This window comes from Lagopus muta, chromosome Z (assembly GCF_023343835.1).
Source record: "Lagopus muta isolate bLagMut1 chromosome Z, bLagMut1 primary, whole genome shotgun sequence".
Lineage (NCBI taxonomy): Eukaryota > Metazoa > Chordata > Aves > Galliformes > Phasianidae > Lagopus > Lagopus muta.
In genome coordinates this window covers 40,220,362-40,226,361 of record NC_064472.1, presented here as the reverse complement: position 1 = coordinate 40,226,361, position 6,000 = coordinate 40,220,362, and positions in this window count along the sequence as shown.

Sequence of the window (6,000 nt, the reverse complement as noted above, 5' to 3'; positions counted from 1 at the left end):
GTACAGTCCTATACCACACCGAAATAGACAAGTTGCCACCATTTGTGCTGCATTTATTGCATGGCATGTAATACGGCAAGACAGCATGCAGGGATACAGCTCAACATCTGCTGAGACACACAGCTTTTATTGTGAGGGGAAAAAAAAAGCAACAAAAAACGCAAACAAGAAAAACACAAAATCTAAACCTACAAATTCTTTTGGCTGAGAAATATCTATCTGCATTCTTTACCTCTCAAATTCTGCTACTACAAATGAAGTTACTACTACCACTCCATCTGCTTAAATAACATGTTAACATGCTGCCATTTCTGACAGAGGAAGAGACATTAGTGTGCAGACTTTATCTGTGCATGCATTCACAGAAGCGCAGTCCGTATTTTAGTTTCTTACATCTGAAAATATTAAAGTTCAACAAAGTACTTATGGGAAAACATTGATCCACTGTGCCTTCCTTTCTCCTTTGACTAGAAAAATCCCAATAGGAAACACAATGTAGATAACTAATTATCCTTAAATTAAGCAATTTCTTCCAGTTATGTTGAATACCTTCATTGGCTACTTTGATGAGTATAAATATAAATGATTTTCTTCCTTTGCTTTTCCTGAAGCCAAACTGTGTATCCTACAGTCACTTATTTCTTAAGTGCCTGGAGAGCTTAGAATTTCCCTTTCCCCACCCCCCATCTTCATCTGTTTATTCTTCTTTCCAACTCCTAAGAAAACCATTGTTTGATTCAAGTAAGAAAACAGAGGACATAGTGAGCTTTTTCTCTCGCTGTACCATTCAGAGCTTCTTAGCTTCCTTCTCTTGTGTTCTTTCCTTGTCCTCTTCCTATATTTTCATCCTATTTTCCTCCAGCTGGTTCCAAGGATGCCCGTTGCTATCATCAAGATTGTGCCTGTGGCCAGAGTTTCATACACCTTGAACCAGCCCATGCAGCTCTCCCTCACCCTGCTTCTTCCAAACCTTGCATCATTTACTTCCTTGTGCCTCAGGGGGCTGATTCAGGCTAAAGTCCAACCCAGCGACAGGAATCAAAGGTAGTTTTTAAATGCAGAGCACTGCAATGATTTTTCCTTGTTTTAAACCCAGGATAAAAAAGGATGATGTACAAACATGAAAGCAGGGACATAAAATGTCTAACAGCTTCTTTTAGTAGTTGCATTGGCTCAAATAAATCTAAAGCAAATGCAGAAATATCACATCAAATTATCAGTTCCTCATTTATTTTTTCAATGAGCTAAATTTCACCTAAATCGTAGAGGAAATTTATTGACCAGGGTTCTGCAAACTGGCACAAATGCTAGCAGCCAAAGCATCTTTATACAGAAAAAACAGTATCTGCTGATTTTGTTGGTCTATGACAATACCATGAATAATGCAGTTGCACAGAAACCATCCCCCAGAAAAAACAGTCCAGTTTCCATGACTGAATGGCATCAAGTTACCCCAGACAGCTGACTGTTTTACAGGCTTCCCCATAGAATGAACATTTTTGTTTCAAACATGCTGGGTGAGACAGTACCCTCAGTAAAAAACAAAGCCACAGTATCTTTAAGTTTTTGCAGACCAAGCTTACAAGCACTATAAAAATATTTAGGAGCACTTGTTGAAGTCTTATCTGCCACGAGCAACTACAGCACAAATGTTGCTTTTACAGATGATGGATGTACTAACAGTATTTTCAATGCTGTACCAGTAAAAATCATTACTTCCTTGCCTAGATCAGCAATCTTAATTTAAATACAGATATCAAATTAAACTAAAATGAGCAAATAGTTTGGAGAGTATGAGCTAATAGCTTAGGAGAATGTCCTTCTAATGCTGCTTTTTAAAAATCTTTTGCTTTTTGTTTTCTATGTAACTAAAGAAATTAAAGAAATGTCCTGCTAAAATACACTTTCTTTGAGATACTGGACTTTCTCACCAATCATAATGCCTTTTACTACTAACAAGCTCTTACACTTCCTAAATGAATTTAGGAACACATACATCCGATTTTCCAGCACTCAAAACCTTAGCTGACAAAATATTGCATTGCAAAATATTATCACCTCCGTTGCCATAAAAACTTGGTTTCCTTCCTTCACAGATCACAGAACATCTTTCCTGAAGCTTGAAGACCCCAGTAGAATAAAAAGTGAACAAACCTACTGCTTCAGGAAGACATAAAGCAGTAAATTAAAATGGAAATATAATACTGGATTTTTAGATTAAACACTAATTATTTCACAGAATGGAGAGTCTTCATGAAAAACGTTGAGCTGTGCACTTAAATCAGCTTAAGACTATCCAAAAGACTAATACTTTTTCTTACCACACATTTTCATGTATTGACAAAAATAAATCAAATCAAAGAACACTTTTTTCCATAAAGAAATAGCAATAATAGTTAATTCATGCCTACAAAAAAGTGGGTTTGGTCCAGACTGTACAGTTGAAGCAGAACTGTCTGTAGCACAAGAATAAACTACTATTAGGAAAATATAAAAAAAAACATGTAATAATAGATAAATATACAGTCATGCTTCACTTTGTACATTTGCAACTGTCTGTGAAGACTGACTGCTATGCTTACATATCAATAAATAATACTTTTTGCTGTGAGTATTCATAATTACTACACATCTTGATTTTTGCAGGGCCTAATAATATATTGTTCATTAACTTCATAAAGGCCACTATGAAAATATAAGATCAAACTAACTCCCAGTTCTATCTGCGAATGGCAGAAGCTGAGGAACGATAACCAAACTAGGAGTTTAAAATGGAATCAGAAAGTAATATTTGCCTAACTGGTTGTCTTATACCTGCTGAGAACAGACTCTTTTCTCCCTTGCGATTACTCATTTACTGTCAAAAATACCAATAAATATTGCAGACTGTGTTGTTACTTTACATTAAATAAGATCTGTGCTCTACAACGCTTGTATTAGAAAATAAGGTTATAAATAAAAGCTGACATAGTTATTAAAAATATAATGTAATATCAAACTCAATTCCCTTCACAAATAGCAACACACTCTATAGTTAAAACATCTCTTTTCCTCCTGTGTTGGCTTTGCCTTTGTTAACAAATGTGATCACATCACAGTATTTACCAATTCATGCCTATTAGCTTTGCAGCTAAACACGTGCTTTCCTAGTGACTGCTAAAATAAAAAGTAAATCTTCCTTCATCATCCTTGCACAGTTTAACATACTTTTAAGAAATACTTTCTTTTTGTTTCATTTTATTTTTATACATAGGTTTTTGCTGCACTTATCCTGGCAACTCTTGGCAGCTCAAGGGTATTTTTTGTCACTTTTTGTACTCAAGAATAATTGATCTGTAAGTTAAAGGGAAAAGCACATCTTTTCACAGCATGTATCTACTGGATGACTTCTGAATGCTTTAGGTTAAAAGTAGAACTTTGTTTACTCTTTCTATTTCACAATATTTTCTTGTGAGAATCTGTATGAGGGTAACTGTACTAACATTTCTAACTGGAGGTAAATTATCTAAGTATGTGCTTAGGTAGCCAGCAGTACTGGTCTGTTTTTCTATAAAATAAATGCCTGATTTGTAGTTAAACAGTAATAATTCTTGCCTGTACTATATACACACTATACATTTGTTAAATGATGACTGTACTGTAATGGTAAATATTAAATGAAATTGTGTTACATGCAGAAAAGTCAGCTGTAAACATTTAGCTTGTAATTGCAGTTATTTCTTCCTCAGTGCTGCTGGTGTAGAACATTTCCTCATAATGACCATAAATCACATTCCTTCCTGTCACAGATTCTCTTCTATGCGCATATTTTCACCTCAGTGTTTTAGGATTTTTTTTTTTTTAATCTAAAAGGATGCTCTGTGAAGGCTATGATTCTGCCAGTACTTTAAGATCAGGCTGTCATCTACTGCCTCATTGTTGTTTATTATCAACATCATTAAAAAAAAAACCTTGACCCTTTATGCAGAAATAATAAACTGCCTTTTTTTTTTTTCCTCCCCCCCAAGGAAGGCTGTTCTCATCTAAGGACAAAATTCCAAAGAGAGACAAAAAGAATTTGTGTAACGTGTCAAGGTGGTCCACACCAGCTAGGTTAACTGCACAAGCTCTCAGCAGAACCTTTTCAAGGAGTTAGGTGCATCTGAAACAGGCATAGATGCTCATTTATATAGCACTAAATACCAAATATCTCCAAATTCCCATCCCAATTGCAGATAAGGTGCTTAAGAGCTGAAAATTAGATGAATTCAGCTCATTCAGCTACTCAGACTCAAAATCCTACCTCACTTTCAGTAGCCACCAAGTTGAGGTAGATTTCTTTTCTTTGGCAAATGGACTTGTGAGAACTTCTGGAATGGACTGCCAAGGGAGGTGGTGGAATCACCGACCCTGGGGATGTTCAAGGAAAGGCTGGATGATGTGTTGAGGGACATGGTTTAGTGGGAGCTATTGGGAATAGGTGAACGGTTGGACTGGATGATCTTTTAGGTCTTTTCCAACCTTGGTGATTCTATGATTCTATGATTCCTCAGGAACGAAGGAAATTCCTTTGCCTGTAAAAGTTTCAGGCCTGTCATTTCTTCTACAAACATCTTTTCCAGCTGCTTATCCAGTCAGGCTGCATTAGTGATTCAAGGGTATTTGCCTGCATCCTGACCCTTTTCATATTCTAAAAACTTTGTTGAAATCAGTTGACTGTCCTTGAAAATAGTGGAAAAGTTACGTTTTCTAAAAATTCACCTAGCACAGAACAACAGACTGCATGTTGCCATTGTCTTTTAAGCAACTTATTTTGCTGTTCAGTGATAAGTTCTTCCATTACTCACACTACAAATGCTAGTTTAAATCCATTATTATGGTGAGTTGTGTTACAATACAAAACCTTCCCCTAAATAGCTTACAGCTTACATCAGACATACAGGTACAAAGATGCAGGTGAGCAGTGAGTGGATGGCAGGCAATGCTCTGAGGGACCTGAGCCTCAAAGACAAGACCTCAAGATGGGCACAGCTAAGGATAGGCCTGTCTGAGTGATCCTGATATTGTGTGGTAAAGTGCTTCAGGTAGTGAGCAAGGTAACAGAGTTATAACTCTGAGCTTCTGGAAATCAGATTAAAGCTCACTTAGGAATCTACCTGGACCCAGTGAGAGACTGCCCCCTGCTTGGGTCAGGCCCACAAGCTGCTTCCCTAGGATAACTTCTCTGAAGCAGGCCTGGAAAAACACCAAACACCAAGCAGGTGACACAGAGGGTTGAGCAGGCGGACCCTGCCTGAGCTCAGGGTGACTAACGAAGCTCATGGAAGAAACTTTTGGGAGACTGTAGGGACACTAGGAAAGTACACAAGGATGAGCATTGTAGCAGAAAGGATTTCTATAGGTATATTCAGGGATGGTGAAAAATAGGAGCTCACCATTGAATAAGAGAGAGTACAAATTACATGGGAAAGATTGAGGTACTCAGTAGTTTTCATTTGTTTGTTTTAAGGATTTTTTTTCTCGAGGATTAAGGTCTGCTTCCTGCCTTACACTTCCCCAGTTCTATTATCAGGACCTGCAGAAAGGCAGTGCTGCAGCATACTGCAGAAGACAAGACAGATAAGGAGCACAGTGTCTTTACAGTTAAGGTAACTAATTGTATATCAAGCTTTACTGGACAGCAGCAAGAAAGTTCAAGAAAGCAACCCTTCCTGTTTTCAGTGCTTTGAGAGAGACCACTTTTGGAGCACTGTGTCCTATTTTGAGCTCACTAGCATAGGAAAACCACTGGAGCATGTCCAGCAGTGGTCTGCCAAGGTGATCAGGGGACAGGAACACACATCAATCCCTGGAGAGGATAAGTAAGTTTGTTCAGTCTAAGAAACAAAAGCAGGACAGATTCTGACGGGAACACACTACAGCTTTACTATGTTGGAAAACCCAGTGTAAGCAGAAAAAAAAAAAAAAAAAAAAAAAAAAAAAAGGACAAAACAAAAAAACAACCCTTAAGGAAAAAGGATT